The following is a 22,291-nucleotide window of genomic DNA, read 5'->3' as shown; positions in this document are numbered from 1 at the left end:
GCACGGTGTGTGAGGGATGATGGCTGAAATTGTGCACACACAAGACACCCCTTCAAGTATTGGTCGAGGTCCTGCCCCATGTGTGGCCAGTATGCAACCTCTCTTAAGATTTCCAGTGTTGTGTGAAACCCCCTATGACCGGCGGTGGCCGCATCATGGGCGTGACTTAACATCAGGCTTCGGAATGAGGTAGGAACCACCCACTGATCATGGCCAGCTTGGGATTTCCTTACCAACAAACCGTCTTGGATTCGGAACATTTTTGGACATTTCATCAACACTCTTAGGTCCTCTTTCCCAATGTAATCGGTATCCGTCAGGGGAAAGTTCTCAGGGTCCTCAAGGTGTTGGTAAAACTTACCAATAAGTGGATCCCCCTTCTGAGCTGTAATTAAATCAGCATCAGGGGTCTCCTTACTCCATTGTGCAGTTGAAAGATCATTGTGAGCATTTGTCTGGGACCTAGTGATAGCAGTGACCTGGATTTCCCCCAACAGGGACTCTATTTCGATTAGATCCCCTTGGATGGCCCCGGTTTTGGCCAGCTGATCAGCTAAGTCATTTCCAGTTTTGTCTGGTCCCTCTACTTTGGAATGACCCTTGATCTTCTTCCAGTAGATGGTCATCCCATTCCAGGTGACCAGATCATCAATGTTTTGGATTAACTTCCCATGTTTCAGGGGTTTGTTATAAGCACATAACATGCCTATTGGTTTTCCAATTAACCAGGTGCTCCACGAACCCATTCCGTACATAATCCGAATCGGTGATTATGACCAGTTCGTGGAGTTGATGTTGGACAGCAGTGAGGATGGCCTGATGCACAGCCATCAATTCTGCCACCTGACTACTTCGGGAACCAATTTTGTATCCAGCGGAGGGTTCTGTGAACTCCTTCACCAATGCATTCCCTACGCCAGCCCCCAGTTCTTTCTCCCCGTCGTTGTCAACATGGTAAGAGCATCCATCCACATAGACAGTGGGCATTCCCTCACACTTGTCTTCTTCAAAGACTTTGTGTGGGGAATTAAGGTATGCCTCCATGTTGTCCTTGATTTTTAGACTTTCGTCCTCGAGACAGTTTTCTCTGGCACAATCATGCAAGTCAGCCAGACCTTGCGCGAGGGGACTCTTCTTGTTTTGGCCATATCTGACCTCCACAGGAAAGCCTTGCATTGACAGAATCCAGGAAGTAATTTGGGAATTACTCACATTTTCGGCCCGGATTCTGTCACTTTGCAGATATTGCAGAGGCTGGTGTGGAGTCTCCACTATGATGTGTCCCCCCTGGATAAACGGGCGGTAATTCTTCAATGCCCACACCGTTTCCAGGAGTGCCTTCTCACAATCGTTGAATTTTTCCTCCACAGAGGATAAAGTTTTGCTCGCATAGGAGATTACTTTATTGACCTTGTCATGCTTTTGGTATAATACTGCCGTCAAGCACGTATTAGAGAACCCTGTCTCCAGGAAGAACTCCTTTTTTCTGACAGGGTAAGCTAGGCAAGGCACTTGTGAGAGGCTTCTTTTGAGTTGTCTTACTGCCTCAGATTGTTCTGGACCCCATTCCCACTTGACCCCCCCCCCTTCAAGAGATGAATCAGGGGTCTAGTGATCTCTGCGTAGCCTTCAATGAACTTTCTGCTGTAATTAGTCAGTCCAAGGAGGCTCCTTAGTTCCTGCAGAGTTGTGGGGTCTTTCAGTTTCTGGAGTGCTTCCACTTTCTTTTCTTGGGGACAGAGACCCTGAGGAGTAATCTCATGCCCCAAGAAATTAACACGGGTTCTACACCACTGTGCTTTCTGAAAGGAAAGTTTTGCTCCGGCGGTCCTCAAGTGTGTCAGAACATAACGGATCTCCGCTATGTGTTCCTCCACAGATGAACTTTTGATGAGGACATCATCTACATAAGCCAGGTTACCCCTCGCACCCAGGTCGGGCATGGCCTTATGTAGGAAAATGTTGAGTTCATTGCCGGAGTTGAGGTATCTGAAGGGAGTCCGGGTCCAGGTGTACTGCTGGCCCCCAAAGGTAAAAGCCAGTTTGTATTGGTCCTCCCTACTGACAGGCACGGTCCAGTATCCATTGGTCAGGTCTATTGCTTTGAATACCTGTGACCCCGGAATCTGGGCCAGCCCTTGGTCAATGTAGGCCAGAGGCCATCGGGAAGTATGGACATGTTTGTTGAGCTGCCTAAGGTCGGCGCAGAGTCTTCACTGGCCGTTTGGCTTTAATATTCCCAGCACCGGATTATTTAAAGTGCTGTGGACTGGACGGATTATTCCCCGGGACTCTAAGTTCTTAATTATTTCAGTAAGGGACTCCATGGATGCGAGAGGCCAGTGATATTGCTTCACAAACACTGGAGTCATTCCAGGGTCCGTGGGAATTGTTGTGGTGTGGATGTCGGTGCGACCACAGTCATATGAGTCTACCGCAAAGAGATCTTGGAAATCCAAGAAAACTTGTTTCAACTTTTGCTTCTGTTCCAGAGTCACACAGGCATCAGCTAGGTTGACTCTCTCTTCCATCATCTGCCTGAAGCCTGGAAAGACTTCTGGTTTTGCTATCTCAGCGGCCTCCTCCAGCTGGGTGGAGAAGTCCCTGGTCAGAGTGCCTATTTGGACTGGAGGCTTCCAGTGGGAAAGGCAGCCCTCATGGACCTGGAAAATCACCTCATCCCTCCTGAAGTCACAAGTCATATCTTCCTTACCGTAAGGGCAAGAAGTGTACACCAGGAAGTTCCCCCCATGCCGGGTGAAGATCCTGTCTGGTGTTGTTTTGTCATCACTGTCACTGTCAAAACAGTACTTGGGGATTGGTCCTAACAGTTCATTTCCTAGATCAATGGAGAAATGTCGGTCATCAACCGCCATTCCAATAATGGTGCCTGCGGCTAGAGGAATACTCTTTAAGTCGCTGTTATCCACCTCTATTGGAATGGTGTCATGTTCTATGTTGACTAATGGAGTTGGGTTTACCCCCAACCCTTGCTGTTGGAGAGAAGCATTTAGATGTATATAAGCATCAGGGTTTTGCAATTTTTGTCCTCTTTTAACTTTCACTTCCAGGGAGAATTGTCGGGTCCTTTCTGGGATGGTGACTTCCTCTTTGATCTGAATTTCAACTGCATAAGGTAGCAATTGAGCTGACCTAAATGCTTTTTCTGGATCATCAAAGCCCATGGGATTATCCACTAATCGAGACCAAGCTTTGAAGTTTATTAGGTCCAAACTAATGGCAAAGCGATTGAGAATGTCACTGCCTAAGTAAAAGGCGGCAGTGACGTCTCGCATGACCCAACAATTATGGACTATGCTCTTGTTGCCAATGGAGATTTTGAGCATACACCTGCTTGGCAGGAGATGTTTGGAATTAGGTGCTTCCAGTTCCATTTCCCATGTGTCTATCAGTTTGAATGTGGGAATGGCTGGATCTTTTGGGAGTTGGCGGAACATGGCTTCGCTGATGAAGCTCTTACCGTTGTTCACACACACTCGAGCGAGAACAGAGTCCTTCCCATCATTTAACTGGAAAGGGATGAACAACTGCTCTCCAATTTGCTGAATATCAGCCAGGCTCTGAGCTGATTTCACATCTTTCTGGACTATAGGAGTGGGAGTTTCTGATTGTGGATTAGTAAAGAATTTCAGGGTGTTTCCTTCCAGTGTGGAATACCACCTTAAACTGGAAGGAAGGTTGATTTTCAGAAATAGAGAGGACCCCCCATCACCAGTCTGTTGTACTACTGCTATTACTGTCACGTCTGGAATTTGGTTGTTCTGGAAGTGAAATTCTACTTGGTCAGATTTTTGTTCAACCATGTGGCAGGTGCCATTTAAACTAACATGGTTGACACTCTGTTTTAATTTTATTGGTCGGCTAGTCTGGGTCCAGAGGACCTTGTTTACGCAATCTATTAGGGGTGACAAACTTCTCAGGATGTCATTCCCTAGTAAACAAGGGGTGCCCTCTGGAGTCACTACTATGACCGGGTGTTTCACCTTGTGTCGCCCAATTTTAATGTCCAAGTCTGCAGTCCCCTCAACGGGAATTTCCTTCCCGTCAAAGTTCTGCAGTTGTCCAGGAAGTGAGGTGAGAGGAATTCGGTAATTCTCCCCCCTTCCTGCATTTAGTTCCTCAAAGGCCCTTTTGGACAGAAGGGTAGCTTGGGATCCAGTGTCCACCAGTGCCAAAATTGTACCCTGCCCCTGTACTTGTACCGGGGCATAGTATCTTCCCTCCTTCTCCTCAAGGGGGCACAGATAATGCACATTTTTGGACAACTGGTGGGCTAACTTTCTGGTTTTGGACATTGCTAGCGAAGAGATTTGGGCAGAATTCTGTGGAGAGCCTTGGGAATCTGAAAGAAAAAGTTGGCAACTGGAGATCAGAGCCATTGTGGGTTCCCCTGATTCCGGTTCTGGACCGCCCCCCCCCCCTTTTTGGATGCAGTCACCAGGATGGGTTTGAACCAGGGGATTTCGGTATTGTCGGTTCTGGGATGAGATGATGGGCGGCGGTAGCTCAGTCTCCACATCTCCCCAGTCTGAATTGACATCCCTTGGGACCCATTTTTCCTTGGGAGGAGTTCCCCCATCTCTGAAGGAGAAGATCCTTTTCCCAGGATCTTCTGAGGAACCCTCTCCCTCAAATTGGAAGTCCTGTACCTCCTCCACAAAGTGGGTCTGTATGGGTCCTTTGTTTCTCCTACCTCCTCTCTGCTCCTTGGGTGGCAGACTTTCAGGGGTAGGAGATTTTGTTTCCGGTTCCTGGTTTTGCAGGGGCTGTTTACAAGTTGGGAAGGAAGCTTCCTCCAAGGCTTTACACCCCCTTCCCCTTGTGCCTCCTCCCTGGCAACCGGTGTGTTATCGGGGTGCTGCCCCCGTCATTGTTCTGGAGCACCAGGTCCAGAGTTTGGGGCATTCTGCGGTGGCATGCTGATCTGAGGGTTCTGTTGAGCCCTCAGTATGTGACCCAGATCCCGTGCCATATTTTGGACCTGGCGCTCTAACTGGGAAACCCGCTCAGGCTGATACGGGGCTCTATTTTCTCCCCTGGGCTGATCCCGGGAAGGGTAGCTATCCCTTCTCTGGTACTAGCCCTGGTTGGGAAGATTTTGGTACCCCTCCACCCTTGGCCTCCCCTCTCCAAGATTAGGTTTTCTGGGCTCAGGGAATTGGGGAAAGAAGGATGGATGATTTTGGGGCGGGAAATTGGGTGGATACCTGGGGAAAAAGTTCTGCCCAGGATTTGGAGAATTTCTGCCCTCCTGTGGGAAGTTGGGAGGGAAGTTCCCTGGGTTAGGTGCTTGGCTGGATCCCCCCCTTGGGCTGGAGGAGTCCACACATAACCCAGGATTGGTCGGTTTCCCTTATAGCAGGGACTTACATAGTCAGGGGAGCGGGGGACCCCATTTGTGGGACTACCTCCTCGACTCCCTGTCTGTGACTGGCCCGAGGGCCTTCTGGGCTGTGAATTATTTGGTGCAGGCAGGTTTTTAGGCCCCCCATCTCCAAATCTAAAACGGGGGCAACCTTTACCTCTGCCACCTTGGCAGCAGCAGGGGTGCTGTTGGTTTTGGGGTTTTTCGGCGCGTTATTTTTATTTTCGATAGGCTTCTGCACCTCATAGATCTGGGTAGCCTGTTCAATGACCCAGTCTAAAGATCTTTTCTCATGAAAATCTCTCACGAGCTGGGTCATTATGTATTTGGGTAAGGCATGGAAAAACGTATTGATAAATTCTCTGCTATCCGTGCGCACCCTTCTGGTGGTGTGCGCAAAAGCACGCTTTAATTCTTGCACAAACTCTTGTGGGGCCTGATACTCCCCACATTGCAAATTGTAGGCTGCCTTGCGAGCCTCTTGAGGATTTCTGTGCACAGAAAAATGTTTCAAGATGGCCACCCTGTATGTGGACCACCTTGAATGGTTTTGATCCTCCAGCCCCGCAAAGAAACTGGAGTATTCTGGTGAGAAGGTCCACTTTACATATTGAATACAGCTTTGGCTGTCCTTCAAATGGAAAGTCTCCATCAGTTGCTCATAGAGCTCCAAGTGTTCCCAAACAGAATACTTGGCGTTCTTATGATAAGGCGTGATGACACTCCTTATTGCCTTTATTTGTTTCAATGGGTCCTTAAGCAAGGCCCTTTTTGCCTTGTTGGCCTTTTTGGTTCGGGTAACCCTGGTCCATTCATCCTCCGACTCAGAAGCGCTGCTCCCAGAGGTGCCCGTCTGATCTTCCAGGTTTTCCCGGATTCTGCGAGCCTGAGAATGGCTGGCAGAATGTGGGGACCTGGTCTCCTGTGTCCTGTAATGCTCAGAGGAGTCTTCAGACCCCTCCTTGCTGCCAGGATTTGATGGGTACCCCCCCAGTGACCTAACTGGGCAGAGGTTTTCAGGATGCCCTTAATGGGCCTACTCTCCTGGGGTTCCCCACTAAATTGCACTGTGCTTGGGTGCCCATACCCGGATGCCCGCCCATCCATTCCTGGGATGTACTGGCCTATGAACCCCATACTTCTAGCTGGATAGTAATCTGCCGTCTCCGTGGCCCTGGGCTCATGTGTGCGAGGGGACATGGGGGTGGCAGAGTCCAGGGACTGGGAGAGATGAAGGCCTCTGGTACCAGGGCTCCTGAGGTTATGCTCAGGAGTTTCTCTTTCCCAGCGAACCTCATCTCTATCCGCCCCTGCTTCCTGTTGCAATGCAAGAGCCTGCGCTTTCAGTTCCTCAGTTAAGGCCTTACTAGACTCTATCAGTCTCTCCTGCATCGCTACCTGTTGCTGGAGCCTATCATTGTGCTGACAGAGAGCCTCATTTTCTCTCTGTGCCTCCTGATTGGTCCTGGAGTACTGGGCCAGTCTCTGCTGCAGGAGGGTTACCTCCTGAGCTGTGTCCCTATTGGCCTGCTCCTTTCTTGCCGGAGCATCCTCCACCCTCCTGGTGTGCTCTAACACGTTCTGGTGTTTTTTTTGGAGGTCACCCAGTCCCTGGAGGGCCAGGTGATTTTCTTCCATTTTCCTTTTTAAGTGGCAGACTTCCTGGCCTAAGGTATCCCTTTCCTGACTAAGAGCCTGCATCTGTGCCGCCAGGTCGTCCCTTTGCCTTTGGAAGGCACCAGCTTTCTGGCGCTCCTGGTCAAACTCTGCCTGGGTATCCAGGTCTTTCAAAATCAGTTCATTGCTCTCTGCCTTCTCCCTATCTAGGTGGCTTTGCAGGGTGACTACCTGCTCGGCACATGCCCTATTGAAATCTAATTTTTGCTCCAGCTTTTTCTGGATCTGCAGTAGGGAGTCCAAACCTTTTTGGTACTCCTTCTGCAAGGCCAGAAATCTGGTATCCTGGTCCGCCTTTTCCTGTTGCAGCACATCCATATCCTCCTTTATTTTAGTGATATACTGTCTGCTGTGCTTTTCTGACTCCTGGCTCCTGAGGAGCCTCTGCTCAGAAGAGTCCAGATCAGATTGGGCCTTCTCTAACGCCATCTGTTGCCTATTTGCCAGATCTTGCCCTTCAGCACATTTGTCCTGTATGGCTCCCATATATAGATACAAATATGCCGCTATCCTGGCAATCTTATTATGTTCATCTATGGCTTTAGGGGCCATATATAGTTCACTCAGGGCCACATGTAGGGGACCCTGATCTCTGCATGTATCTGACCCTGTTTCAGTGACCTGTTGCGCGATTGCCTGCAACCAGACCATTTGGTCCTGATGAGTCCACTCACCTCTCACAAATAGCTTATGTAAGAAGTGCTCTCTGGCTATTTTGATGTCTACCAGTGTCGTCATTCTGGAATTTGAGTTCCTTCCTGACTTACAGATGTTTGTATTTTATTTTTGCAAAACAGACCGTTTCCTTAGAGCGTTCCTTTGAGGAGTGCTTTACAGCGTAACACAGCGTGGTGATCCGACCGGATGTATGTATCTTGTCAGTTAGCACACTGTATTAATCTGCACAAGTGATAGATCTAATCCGGAATCCCCGGCTACGAGCCCCCAATTTGTAAGAGGATTCAATTCAACACTACAGCTAAGTCAATGCCTAGTCTGGGATACTGAATGGAAACCCTTATTGATATATCTTATGTCCAGTTCATGAGTTCTGGATGACTACCCCTATATAACACCCCTCTCTTAGAACTCCCCTGACCCCACTGAGCCAAGAAGTAGTTCTGTTTTGCAAGTTTAAAAGGTTTATTTGAGAAATAAAACAAAATATAGATACCACGCTTTTATAATAAATTAATAATCGATATCGCCCTTATAAATATAATGTTAATCAACAATGGGTAATCTGACACTAGCACACTTCTTTATAATCAATGAGGAGTTAGTATGGGATGGATAAAGTAGCAAAAATACTTTTATGATTTCAAGGGAAAAGCAATGAGGAATAAAATGCAGTACAGAAATAAATGATATGATTTTAGCAAAAGATAAGATAATTACTTTTTCTCTGGCAATTCACCCCCCTCCCCTATGCAATGTAAGAAATGGAAGGAGATGGAAGTAACACACACAGTTCTCAGGAATGCAATCAAATACAATTCAAAATTCAATTCCCAAGCTTAGAGAAAACCGGTATGAGTTTTAAAACACAGGCCCAAGTGCTTTGAATGTGGTGGCAATGAAGTGAGAAATATGCTGAAAATGCTTTTAATTTCCTTTAGGAGGTTCAGGGTGAGTGAGAGATACTTGGGTTGAGCTCAGGCTCACTTTAGCAATGATTCAGGGATGGTTATTAAGAGACAAACACATTTTTAGCAAAGGAAAGCAAAAAGCTGCTATCTTTTTACAGGTAAAGAAATCAGGCCAAATCGCAAATCGCGGCAAAATTCGCGAGTGCGTGAATCGTGATTACGGCAAAAGTATAAGGAGTAGCAAGTCGGTTCTAGGTTCGTTGGAACGGTTCCAGAGATATGAACGATTTTGTAAAGGTCGTTTTTCGGATTTAAAGTAAACTCGAAATGACAGGTAACAGCTTGCAGCTGCAGAATTGACAGGTGACAGTTGTGCAGCTTTAAAAATGACAGATGACACGATTTCTAGGAGGCAGTTCTACTTAGGCTAAAATAGTTTGGATTAGATTATTTTAACTAAGAGATTGGTTCTGCACAGTTATGCTAGGTATTCACAATATAAATTTGAAATAGGCCTCGCCACGGATCTGGTCAGGTTTTGGACTGGACTCCGGTTCTGGTCTCGGCACTTCACAGTGATCTGGGTCAGCTCTCTGGTTCTGCTCACAGCGGTCTGGTTCACTCTGGATCTCTGGTCTGGTCTCTGGCAATTGTTCTTGGCAAAAGAATTCAAACAGCTTGCCCGGCTGTGGAAGAGTTTGCAAATGATTTTAAGGTTGCTGAGGCCTGCTGAGAAGAGTTCTCAGTTTGTGGGTTTAGGCCCTTGCTTTAAGTTCTGAAGTAAAGTTCTGGTCTTTGGAGATTGATGGATTTGAAGTCTGGATCTCTGGATGTGAAGTCGTCGGTCAGCATGCTCCGCAGCAAATGGAATTGAATGTCTTTACCTGTCCCAGCAGTCTCTTTTTATGTGTTTTGGAAAGTGGGTGTGTGCGTTGGTCATACCTAAACCTGCCCCTCTCACTTGTCATTGGCCCAATTCTCCCCTCTCCCATGATTGGGGGAAGGAAATGTGAGTCAGAGTGATGCTGTAGGTTTTATGGTCAGAGGAACCTCCCCTTGTCAGATTGCACACAAATCTATTTCTGACCTAAATACATATTTATCTATGCACCATTTTTCTAATATTATAGGTCCAGTTAACATATTTTCTGTAGCACCAAACCATCCGATCCCTGTCTTTGTACGATCTTGTGTCCACTGATGACAGAATTCTCCCCTTTTCATCCAGATAACGACCTCTAAACCTTTCCAGATTTTACACAAATGTGCACCAGGGATATGGGTTACAGATGATAAAGTGTCAGATTTTTAACATGCAGACATTTGGAGTGAGACCCTATTTTCCGCTAGCAACCCCCCAGAATACGCCACAGGGTCCTAACGCCTCTCAAAATGTTCACAGAAAAATCACAAAAATAATGATATTACTTATATAATTCTGACAAGTCCGCACTATGAGTTATCTATCTTTTTAAAATTATGCCCTGGTCAAAAAGGAGTGTGTCTTCCCACATCAGAGGGTGGAATAACTGGTTTATCCACTTCCCCCAAGCTCAGCTGCTAGCAGAGGCACTGCCCCTCCCAGTTTCCCCTAAGAGGAAGCCACTTTACGGCCTCCCAATATAACATTTGCCTGAGTCCAGGACAGGCCTTTGTTCAACTCCCTGTAGTCCCCAGCTGCTCCACCCCTAATCTAATCAGAGAGGTGACAACTCCTTTTGGCAAGGGGAGTGGCTGAGCAGGTTTCAACTCCCGTCGGGGGTAGTTGTCAGGCAGAATCCAGTTTCATTAAGCCAGGTTTCAGCTAAATGTCACTTTTTGTTCCCAGTTTTCTACATTCAAATCAAACTGACAATTTTTACATATACATTAAATAATTACTTCCTTCAAGTAATTTCAGAATATAGTTTTACATTGTATCCACCTCTTAGCAAGTCCTTCCTTGATCTGGTTTTGTTTCATTTGTTCAGTTTTACACAAAAGTCTGGTGGTTTTAAAAGGCCGGCTTTCTGATAGTGGTAAGTACTGGTAATGCAACCATTTTTGGGATTAAGAAAATGAATTCCCCACAGTTCTGAGTTGCTTTTTTGGCAATCAGCATTGCCATTCCCAATGGTTTCAGGCTACTGTGTGTGTAGCCCACTGGTGGTTTTAGGCAGTGCCCTCCTGTGCTCACAACATAGGCAAAAATGGGTGGCAGCCTATTCTTCATGTTTTCCCTGTGCACTCTCTGGGGAGTTCTGGCCATCATGATGTTTTCCATGCCAGTACTGCACAGTTTTATTGTAGGGCTTGGATGCATGGGTAAAAACATCCCCCAACACAGTGGTCAAGATGCTGCACACATCAAAACACAACCAAAGTATCTTACATGTTCCCTCTCTCTCCATTAACAGAGCCACCCTCCACAATTTCAGATCCTCCATAGCACCTGGAGAACATGTAAATGCACCAGAGTGTGGTTTAAAGACCCCATAACATGACACCACTGATACATTAGGAGACAGAGTCAGTGAATTAGAAAGCCTTCACTGCCCTCTCGTTGATCTGAGGAGTTGTCTCCCACAAAGCTCTGCTAAACTCCTCTATCCTAGAATGCATTCCCCGTTCTTTCACTCTCCACCACTTCACACAAGTCTATTGCGTGCATTTGTAGCTCAAATATGTTCCCATGGATTACAGATGCTATTCTTACATGCACATTGGGCCTCATTACATGGTAGGAGGTAAGGGATTACCGGCACCGGTAAGGGTGCTGGTGCCGGTAATCTCTTACCTCCAAATTCCAAGGTCCCTTAGCGGGTCCCTTCCTTAGCGCCTGGTCTGACCAGGTGTTATGGACGGGACCCGCTAAGGGACTTCAGAACTAATAACGGTACCGCAAATGGCGGTACCGTTAGTAGCTACTTCCCCATTCCCATTGAGCCCTATGGGGGCTCAAATTGGAATGGGGAATGGTTCTCAGAATGGGGACTTCCCGGTTCCTCCAAGGTTGGAATGACCCAGTACGTACCCATTTTGCAAACCCGGACCCGGTATGCGGTAAGGGGGCAGCCATAGTGCTAATAGCACCATGGCTACCTCCTACCGCGTAATGTGGCCCATTGTATCACCTTCATTTTGACGTTTCAACTTTCAAAGTCATACTTTCAATTTCCAGCAGATGTTCTTGACTTTAACTCTCTTCAATTAGATAAAAGACCTGTCTGGATCAATCTAGTATCTTGTTGACTTTTGACCCAGCTAAGCAGCGTTTAATTCAAGTGAGTTGAGTAACACTGAACTCTGAACCTATGTTATCTGTTGATATTGCCAATATATCACTCCATTCTGTGGGTCAATATGTTATCTAGAAACATACAAGATTTGTTAAGTTAAGTTATTTTATTAGTGGCCAACCTGGTATATCGAGGGAGAGGCTTGGAGAGGATAGACCCACTAACCTGGAAAGAAAAGACATATTACCATGGTAATGAAATGATGACTACTACTATGCAGAAGTGGAGGGATGAGTAGAAGATAAAGTGCCTTCTCTGTCCCACCCTACTATTAAACGAGCACGGTTTGCAGTCATGAAGGGGGAACATGCACAGCCCAACAGGTATACCTCCTTTGCCTCTTAGGCTGGTGCAGACCACGGGCAAAATACTCTTCAGTAGGGGTGTGGGCAGGCACAGAAGCAACACAAACAGCAAATGTATTGTGGTGCCAAAATAAACGAATGACCAAACAAGGTTCTACTTTAATAGGATATTTAATTAAACTAAAAAACAAAGAAATATTCACACAATTAATACAAGCATTACTGGCTCACCCCTATAAAGGAATATACAGTGAAAAATTACTTTTAAATAAAGGGGCACTCTTAGTGAGTATGGTTACACAAAGATCTCAGTAGAAACATGTCAAAGTTAATGGAGGAAAAAGGTAATGAAGTGGGCTTAGAAGTCACTAGGATCATGTAAGGTGGACCAGGGCTACAGAGCCATTTCAAATACCTGTAAGTCCTGTCTTTCAGTGCTCAACAATGAGCTTTCTCGGATAGGTATTCGGCATCGGATTGGTGACCTGGGTGACAGGGTCCAAGAATAGGTGCTGTTCAACAAGCAGCAACAGCATGCAGCATGAAGAAGATTGGGGCAGGCAAGCGATGCCCGGGATTGTGCAGGTCTTAAGTAGGTTGAGGCAGGAATCAGAACCCAGGACTGTCCCTTGACTTCTGAGTTGCTGAGAGGCCCTGTCATGCTCTCCAGGAACAGGGTGACCCTTTTGTTCCACAGGAACATTACCAGAGAGCACCTGTAGGAACTCCTGCTTGCAGTGAGCTGGATCCTGCTTCCAATGCTTGGGCAGCAGGAAATGTCTTGGTCCACATAGCCCAAATATGCCCAAGGAATGGTTGGAGAAAACAGCTGGCCTCTTCCTTAGTCTTGACCTCTCTGGCAGAGGACTTTGGAGCAGACTGTACTCCAAAAAGTTCCCAGGCGCACCCCTCTTTTTCAAGAGCCCAATAGTGAATGAACTAAGGGGAGGGTTCCCCACTTTATATAGCATGTTGGTCCAGAGAAAGCCTGTTTTTAAGTTTACAATCCAGGATGCTGTAGCACTTGGCCTTTACCTACTGATGTTGTACTTACATTGTCTCCAGTAATGAGGTGGGGGAACAGTAGGTGTGGGAGCCCTAGTAAAATCCAATATGATGAGACCCAACGATGGACAAACACTTTATCCTATTTGATTTCTTTCATGAAATTGTTTTTTCATTATTTGTATGATGCCTTGTAATTTTGCGTTTAATTTGTTTTGTTTTGATGGTATTCCTCTACTAACATGTTTTAGGTGGGTCTCACCAGCCGTGGAGTCAGTTCACCCATACAGCCATACAGAAAGCCCCTTAGCCCTCCATAGAGGTAGCAGCAGAATTATATTTTAGATTCAGCACTTTTCATTATTGGTTTATTTGTTTATGCATATCCCCAAGTAACTATGGCCCACCTAAGATGTTTGACAATTAAAGTAACCCTTGTGAACTCTTCCCAAACACTTTCCAATTCTAAGAGGATTGGGATCCCGACCCAGGCAATACTACGATTCCAATGGCCGACCCCCATGGGCATGGCACACACCTCTATGGAGTACAAAAAGTATCTAGGCATCATTTTTGAATCTACAACATACACTATCTCTCACTACAACCACAAATAGACACGCTAGCACAAAAATAACACTTCCAGCTCCACATCCTTTGGAGAATTGTACCCTACTTCTAAAATAGCACAGAAAATGGAGGTGACCAAAGCCGTGGTGCATTCTGGACTAGACTGGTTTATTGTTTCTACCTCGGCCTAAAGAATAAACAAACTGGCACAATATCTCACAGGGCCTGAAAAACCGCAATTGGCTGCCTGTTGCATAAAGAATAACACAAAAAGTCAACAGTATTACTTTCCAAATCCTCCACGGCACAGCTTCAAAATGCATGAACTCTTACAGAAACAAACATGTATCTACACGACTGCTAACATCATCAGACGTTAACAATCAAACTACGACCAGGTTCAAAACACTGAAACATGTAGGGTGATCCCGCAGGGCATTAGGCCCAAAATAGTGAATTAATCGCCCCACAAAGCTGAAAACAGAATATACCTTCAAGAGGTTCAAAAGAAATGAGAATATCTCAGATATGCCTGTACATATTAACCAAACAACTTTCCACCCACCAATGTACTTGACTGTGCCGCTCGTATACTGTATGACTAGCACTTCATTGCCATGGCCACAATACCTATCACCCGATAACCTAAAATGTGCCTGCCTTGGCCCTGTGAAAGGTTATCTGACTTGTTCCTACATCCACTAGTGTTCTCTTTTGTGTTATACAAATGATAGCAAGCTGGCCAGATAGCACAGCAAGCTGAGCCCAGATAGCACAGCGAGCTGAGCCTGATGCAGGCTCGAATCCCAGCAGGGCCAACTCAGCCTTTCATCCTTCTGAGGTCAATAAATTGAGTGCCACGCTGTGGGATAAAAATATCAACTGTCATTTCAGCGCTTAGATACCGGGGGTTTGTAGCGCTATATAAAATACGAGTCATCATTAATAGCAGGCAAATACCAGAATTGCTGTAAACAATGATGTTTTAGTAAAAGCAGCAACCGAACTATGTAACCCAGCTGCCATCTCCGATCGCCGATACTGGCTGGCTGTAACTGAGCAGACTACTTTGGTCTGAAACCTCAACCCGTGATTCCGGTTCCATATATGAATGTCACAGTTTTGTATTGTACTTCATGTCTTGTTTCATTTGTACCAGGTATTCTGATGCAAAATGTACAGGAGTTTACATTAAACATTAAGAAAACCAATAAATAAAACATACAATTGTCAATTAAAAACTACAGCATGCAGTGTTTTAGAAATACCATAAGCAATATTTCTGAAAAGCTGCATGTTTGCAACATGTTTACTTCCATAGTGGAAGAAATCCCATGATTCCAGCAACCCATATAGTTATCCTCATGTGTTAATAAATATTATGGGGGTAATTCATAGAATTCAGTGCAGAAGCAGCGCACGTGGCTGGCGCAGAGAGGGAGCGTGCGCCAGCGTGCGCCAGCCGTGTGCGCTGAACAGCATTCTGGCGCACTGGGTATTCATGGATTTCCCAAGCCATTTTGAGCCGTGGCGCAGCCAACATCCCACAGCGCCAGTTACGCCCCCAAGAACGCCCCTTGCACAAGGAAAGGCCATAGAAATCCCCAATACGGCGCAAAGGGGCGCGCTAACCCTGAACCAGCTTGCAGGCCCGCTACACTGTAATCGCGTGAAAAACTACGCGTACCCCGCTCACGGCAGCCAAAACATGTGAAAATGTACTCGTGCACCCCCTTGAATACAGGTATGCCGATCGTGGGAGCCAAAACGTGTGAAAATCTCCCCGCGCACCACCTTTGATACTTTGATACATGTACCCCACTCGTGGCAGCCAAAACATGTGTAAATCAACTTGCGCACCCCCTTGAATACGCCTACTCCGCCTGTGCCAGGCAAATTGCGTGGAAAATGTCCCCACTGTGGCGTGGGCTGCCTGCGGGTCATGGTCTGGGGTGATGTGCTGCCTGCAGGGCTTGGGGAGGGTGGATGGGCTGCCTGCGGGCCATGGGGAGGGTGGATGGGCTGCCTGCGGGCATGGTTAGGGTGGAGGGGCTGCCTGCGGGTCATGGTCTGGGGTGATGGGCTGCTTGCGGGCCATGTTCAGGGTAGATGGGCTGCCTGCGGGGCATGGTCAGGGTGGATGGGCTGCCTGCGGGTTATGGTCTGGGGTGATGGGCTGCCTGCGGATCATGGTCTGGGGTGATGGGCTGCCTGCGGATCATGGTCTGGGGTGATGGGCTGCCTGCAGGTCATGGGGAGGGTGGATGGGCTGCCTGCAGGTCATGGTCTGGGGTGATGGGCTGCCTGTGTGTCATGGTCAGGGTGGATGGGCTGCCTGCGGGGCATGGGGAGGGTGGATGTGCTGCCTACATGTATTCCGGGGGTGTGCAGGGAGTTTCACACGCGATGGGCCTGGTGCGAGCGGGGTACGCATATTACAGGGGTGCGTGTGGAGTTTTACATGCAATTGGCCTGGTGTGAGTGGGGTACGCGTATTCCAGAGGTGTGCGGGGAGTTTTACATGCGATTGCCCTGGCGCGAGCGGGGTATGCGTATTCCGGGAGTGCGCGTGTAGTTTTACACACGATTGGCCTGGCACGAGCGGGGTACACATATTCCAGGGTTGCGTGTGGTGTTTTACACACGATTGGCCTGGCGCAAGCAGGGTACGCATATTCCAGGCGTACGCGGGGGGTTTTACACGCGATTGGATTGGCGCGAGCGGGTTACGCGTATTCCGGGGGTGTACATGGAGTTTCACACACGATTGGCCTGCCGCAAGCGGGGTATGTGTATTCCGGGGGTGCGCAGGGAATTTTACACTCAATAAAATATATGAGTGCATGGGATGCAGATATGGGGGAAACCCAGACCAAATGTTGAGACAAGCAGATATACAAAACAAAAGATATATTCATTTGTGAAGGTGAAAGAGGAACAGTTAACTATGGAAATAAGAAGTCCTAGCAGGTGAGTAAACCAGGCAGCTACAAGTGCATGAGAGGTCCTGCCAGTGGAGTATACCAGGAAGTCTGAAGTGCATAAGAAGTCCTGGCAGCAGAGTATACCAGGCAGTCAGAAGTGCATAAGAAGTCCTGGCAGCAGAGTATACCAGGCAGTCAGAAGTGCATAAGAAGTATTGGTAGGGGAGTATACCCGGCAGTCAGAAGTGCATGTGAAGTCCTGGCAGCAGAGTATACCAGGCAGTCAGAAGTGCATAAGATGTCCTGGAAGGCGAGTTAACCAGGCAATCACAAGTTCTTAAGAAGTCCTGACACGGGAGTAAACCAGGCAGTTGTAAATCTACAGGAAGTCCCAAGAAAGGAAAGTGTTTGTTGAACAAAGAAGGAACTTTTGAAAGAAGGATCTCCAAGGCTAAGTAGCTTTGTCACTAACAGGATCGTTGTGGGCCGAGAATGACACAAAGAACTGTTAGAGCAAGAATCATTGGCATAGTGTTGAAGAATGCAGGGGAAGGGAATCACCCTCTGGAACCAAGGTTCTGGTACATTGGAGAACATTCTATTTTTCTTTTATGAACTCATTTTGCAATCACCAGGTTAAAGACATTTCCCTTTTCACATAATCATTTGGTTTGTAGCGTGAGGGTCAGGATAGAAAGTATGGATACAAGGACAGTTTTGATTTTGACATCCTGACACAGACAGATGCTTAGTTTTGGTTTTATGTAGGGAAATTGCTCTTAGAGCAGGGCCACAGAGGCCTTTTCCCAACCCATTTTATGATATAATATGATATGTTTATTTATATAGCGCCTATACACAATGTGTTTCAAAGAGCTTCAAGGCAAGGAAGGGAAACAGAGAAAATACAATGACATTCTTACAGGCCATGAACAGTAAGGATGTGAAATTAACTATCATACTCAGCCTAACGACATTTCAGATAGTGCAAGAGCTAAGCCATAGATAAGGAAGGGAGGGGGAGAGTGGGTAGGAAATGGAAACAGACAGGCAACTACCGTACTAGGCCTGAGGACATTTCTGGTAGAGCCGGAGAAAAACAAAAGGTGACGGAGAGGGGTGCAGAGAGGGAGGGGAGGAACAAAACAAGCAACTATCATACTAGGCCTGACGACATTTCAGATAGTGGTGGAGGGGTCATGGGGAGAAAAAAACAGTAATGGGAAAGTGGAGGAAACAGACAAGGTTGCTAACATACTAGGTCCAGGGACAATTCTGATAGAGTACGTGCATAGAAGAATGTAAGGGGAAGATGGGAGGAGATAGTGGAAGGGAGAGGAAGGGAGAACAGAGAGTAAGCAGTCAAAAAGAGTGGAGAAGCAAGAGGGGAGAGCGAATACAATTGCAGAAGTCAGTAGTAACACATCATGTTGCAAGCCAGGATACAAGATGAAGATGGGAACAGCATGATTCAGGGCCACCATGAGTACAGGATGCAAAGGAAGTCCAGCATGAGAGTTGAGAAAGGGTGACACACCATGAATCAACGAAGTCCATAAAAGTCAAATACAGCATTGGCCACAAGACGGTGATGGTGAAACCAGAATGTATCAGGAAATACTCCTGCAGAACTAGGCTGGAGGGAGTCATGGGGGGAAGCCGGGTAGAAGAATCAAGCAAAACAGGCAACACCTGTGTGTGAGAAGGGGGTGGGGGGGCACAAGGGAACATCACGGGGGGACCAGAGGGGGTGGGGATGGTGTGTGGGGACAGAGGGTGTAAACACATGTTGTGCATGCTAACCTGCTGTCTGAGCAGGGAGTCGGCCCCTGGGTCCTCCTGGTCCGAACAGGTGCAAACAGGAATTGCCCTTTTCATTGTTTGCCCTTCGCTTCGGACACCCAGTGAGAGACACCCTTGATCTAAGGGTTAAGAGCAGGAAGGAAGAGGCAGGGCTAAGAAGGTGGGTGGTGCTTAGGCCAGGTGACCTAGATCCACTTACACCTGCTCTCCAGCTGCAAAGGAAGAGGCTGGAGGGCTCCTTAAGTAGGGGAAAGAGCAGCAAGCAGAAAGGCACCAGGTGGACGGGGCTTGCTAAGTGGTGAAAAAGAGCGCAAACAGGAAGACACCAGGTGGGCGGGGCTTAGGCTAGGTGACCTAGATCCATTTGCACCTGCTCCCCAGCTGCAAAGGAAAAGAGGCTGGAGGGCTCCTTAAGTAGGGAAAAGAGCAGCAAGCAGAAAGGCACCAGATGGACAGGGCTTGCTAAGTGGTGAAAAAGAGCGCAACCAGGAAGGCATAAGGTGGGCGGGGCTTGCTAAGTGGTGAAAAAGAGCAGCAACCAGGAAGACACCAGGTGGGCGGGGCTTAGGCTAGGTGACCTAGATCCATTTGCACCTGCTCCCCAGCTGCAAAGGAAAAGAGGCTGGAGGGCTCCTTAAGTAGGGAAAAGAGCAGCAAGCAGAAAGGCACCAGGTGGACGGGGCTTGCTAAGTGGTGAAAAAGAGCAGCAACCAGGAAGCCACCAGGTGGGTGGGGCTTAGGCCAGGTGACCTAGATCCTTTTGCACCTGCTCCCCAACTGCAAAGGAAAATGGTTATGTTGATAACAATCTTTAATCAAAAACATGTCAACTTTGTGTCCAACTTTAATTTCTGACTCCTTGCACCTCACAAATCCCCATGGACCTCATTACACGGTAGGCGGTAACCATTGTGCTATTAGCGCCATGGTTGCCGCCGGTATTTTACCGTGTCCGCCTTGGTGGATGGCGGAATTACCGCCCTACTCCAAGGTGAGCGGGGGTGGTAATTCCCCATTCACCAAGGCACTTCCCTATTCCCATTTTTGCCCCCATAGGGCATAATGGGAATGGGGAAGGCGCTTATTACGGTACTGCAAATTAAAACCAGCCGTTAATGTCGGGTCCCGCAAAGGGAACTCGTAGTAAGGCGGTAAGGGTTTACCGGTAGCGGTGCCCTTACCGGTACCGGTAAACCCTTACCGCCTAACGTGTAATGAGGCCCCATATCTTTAAAATGTGTAACACATCAAATAAATTGACTTTATGTGTTCAACATTTCATTTGTTTTAATGTCATTTATGGTTAGAGCCTATTTTTCTACAACGCTAAGGGCCTGATTATGAGTTTGAAGAGAACTGTCCTGCTAATCATCGGTCCAGTAATTACCACTACTCCATGTTCTAATTACAGGCTTTCCACCCTATTGCGTGTTTACTGGCAAGTATGCGGTAACACTATTCCCAGGTGCGAAAAAGTAATTACACCACATGCAATATTATTTGAAATGCCGGCATGCATGTGAAATGACAATAACAGAACTGGGAGAAATGTGCATCCTGCAAATAGAACACCAATAGGCAGCCATCACAGTAGTACCTTCTGCTGACAATCACACAGAACATACACCATCCAGGAGAATGACCAGCTCACAGGATCTGGGGACCTCACTGGAGGGAAGGCATGTGATGGACGCTTGAGGAGACCAAAGCTCACCGATCATTGGCCCATAAGCCACCGATGCCTGTGGGCCAGCTGATGGCCAAAACTGCTCATGCCAAATCGGTCAAGCTGCGGGGCAGCGAACATGGCAAAGCTGCAGCTCGGTCCATGCATCCCACTATCAAAGATATCAAAAATAGTGGTGGTGACCTCAAGTGGCAGGCACAGTTCAATAAATAGACAGACAGGAGCACGCGGGCTCGAAAAGGGGTTCAGTGCCAGAGACATTCATGCTCCCTTCGGAGGGAACAGCTGCCCCTGGGGTGGACATCATGGGCACTACAGGAACCGGTGTTGCAGAGGCTGGGGCAGAATTACAAGTTTCAGGTGGTGGGGTCAACATAATTCATGTAAATGGCTTGGGATGTAATACCTGCAGTATTGCAGGATGATGTATTGTGTAGAGGTGGGAAACCTTCACAATAGGAAGAACATGGTGTCAGCCACATGATCACAATTAAGCAACTATGTAGCTCTTGGGTTTCCAATGGACATGACTGGGAGGGCAATGCAGACCTCTTTTGCAAGGATTTCTGGCGCTTGAACTCAATTTCAAATAGGAAAGAAAAAGGTACAAGAAAGGAGCAGCAGTGGGTGGCATTTTCCAGCATGACTTGGGGAATCTTGACAACTCTGTTTGTTTGTTTGTTTATTCTGTGTTATCAGCTGTAATAGTATACACCTATATCTCACCCAACTCACCCCGGCTCAGAATCCACCAGAATAAAACCCAACCCAGGCACACATATCACTCTACCAGCAGGCAATGCACACATGAACCCAAAATACACAGACAGGAATATGGCATGGGCACACCACACACCTGCTCACTCATGCTGGACCAGAGTACCGAGAACTATGTTGTGCAAATGACCACCTGCCCAAGTGAAGTAATTTGTAAAATACATACTTAAATCCTCTCACCCTTTTCTATCCACAGAGGAAATGTCCAGTGATGAAGTAGTAATGCATGGCACCCAAACAACTGTTTATTGCACCCTTCAAGACATGTCCCACTGACCAGCACACAGAAAGACACCACTTCATGTTCTATATCGACATGAAAGAGAGCCTTCCAGAGTCGTATGTCTCTGCTGAACTCAAAGGAAGGAAAAGACTACCACCCAGGCAACGCCACTCACCCAGCCAGCACAACATGTCCAACCAGTGCATTCCAGACACCAGGGACACAATTGGGGGCTGTGCAAGTGACCCAGTATGTGGTGTGACTCATCCCCCTCTGTACAGGTGTTCATGGATATATCTGAAGACCCCATGAATGTGGACACAGCCAACCCGCACACAACACCTATGCATGTGGACATAGATGACACTGCTATACACCAAGACCATACAGGTGTGTGGTGCCCAGATGATCACAACCTGTTTGATGACCACTGCTAGTTCACTCCTGCCCTAGAGTCGACTCATTCAACGCCTGTCCATGTGCCACCTGGGATGGGCCAGTCTGTCAGTTGATGACTTCAGTGAGGCTGAGCAGCAGGAGCTTTCTCTCCTTTATCATCTCTTCCCTCCTTTCTCCCTCTCCACTTCCCCACTTATTGCTATTCCTCTAGTTCTAATCTCTGATTCACTTTACGCTAATAGCTACTTCTGTTTACCCACTCACTGTTATGCTTACTTCTCTTCCTCTGGTACTATTGACACTCAGCTACTAACACTATCTCGTTATTAGCTTTACTTCCCCATGACGCTCAGGGCTATGGTGCCCTGCTCACCTTTTCAGTAGCCCCTGGTTAGACCATCAGAGATACTCAGGAATATGGTGCCCTGCTCACCTTTTCAGTAGAACCCCTGGTTAGACCTTCAGAAATACTCAGGGCTATGGTGCCCTGCTCACCTTTTCAGTAGAACCCCTGGTTAGACCATCAGAGATACTCAGGGATATGGTGCCCTGCTCACCTTTTCAGTAGAACCCCTGGTTAGACCATTAGAGATACTCAGGGATATGGTGCCCTGCTCACCTTTTCAGTAGAACCCCTGGTTAGACCTTCAGAGATACTCAGGGATATG

This window comes from Ambystoma mexicanum, chromosome 5p, assembly GCF_040938575.1.
Source record: "Ambystoma mexicanum isolate Mex_15411 chromosome 5p, UKY_AmexF1_1, whole genome shotgun sequence".
Classification (NCBI taxonomy): Eukaryota; Metazoa; Chordata; class Amphibia; order Caudata; family Ambystomatidae; genus Ambystoma; species Ambystoma mexicanum.
The sequence above is the reverse complement of the archived record's forward strand: the minus strand, read 5'-3'. Positions refer to the sequence as shown.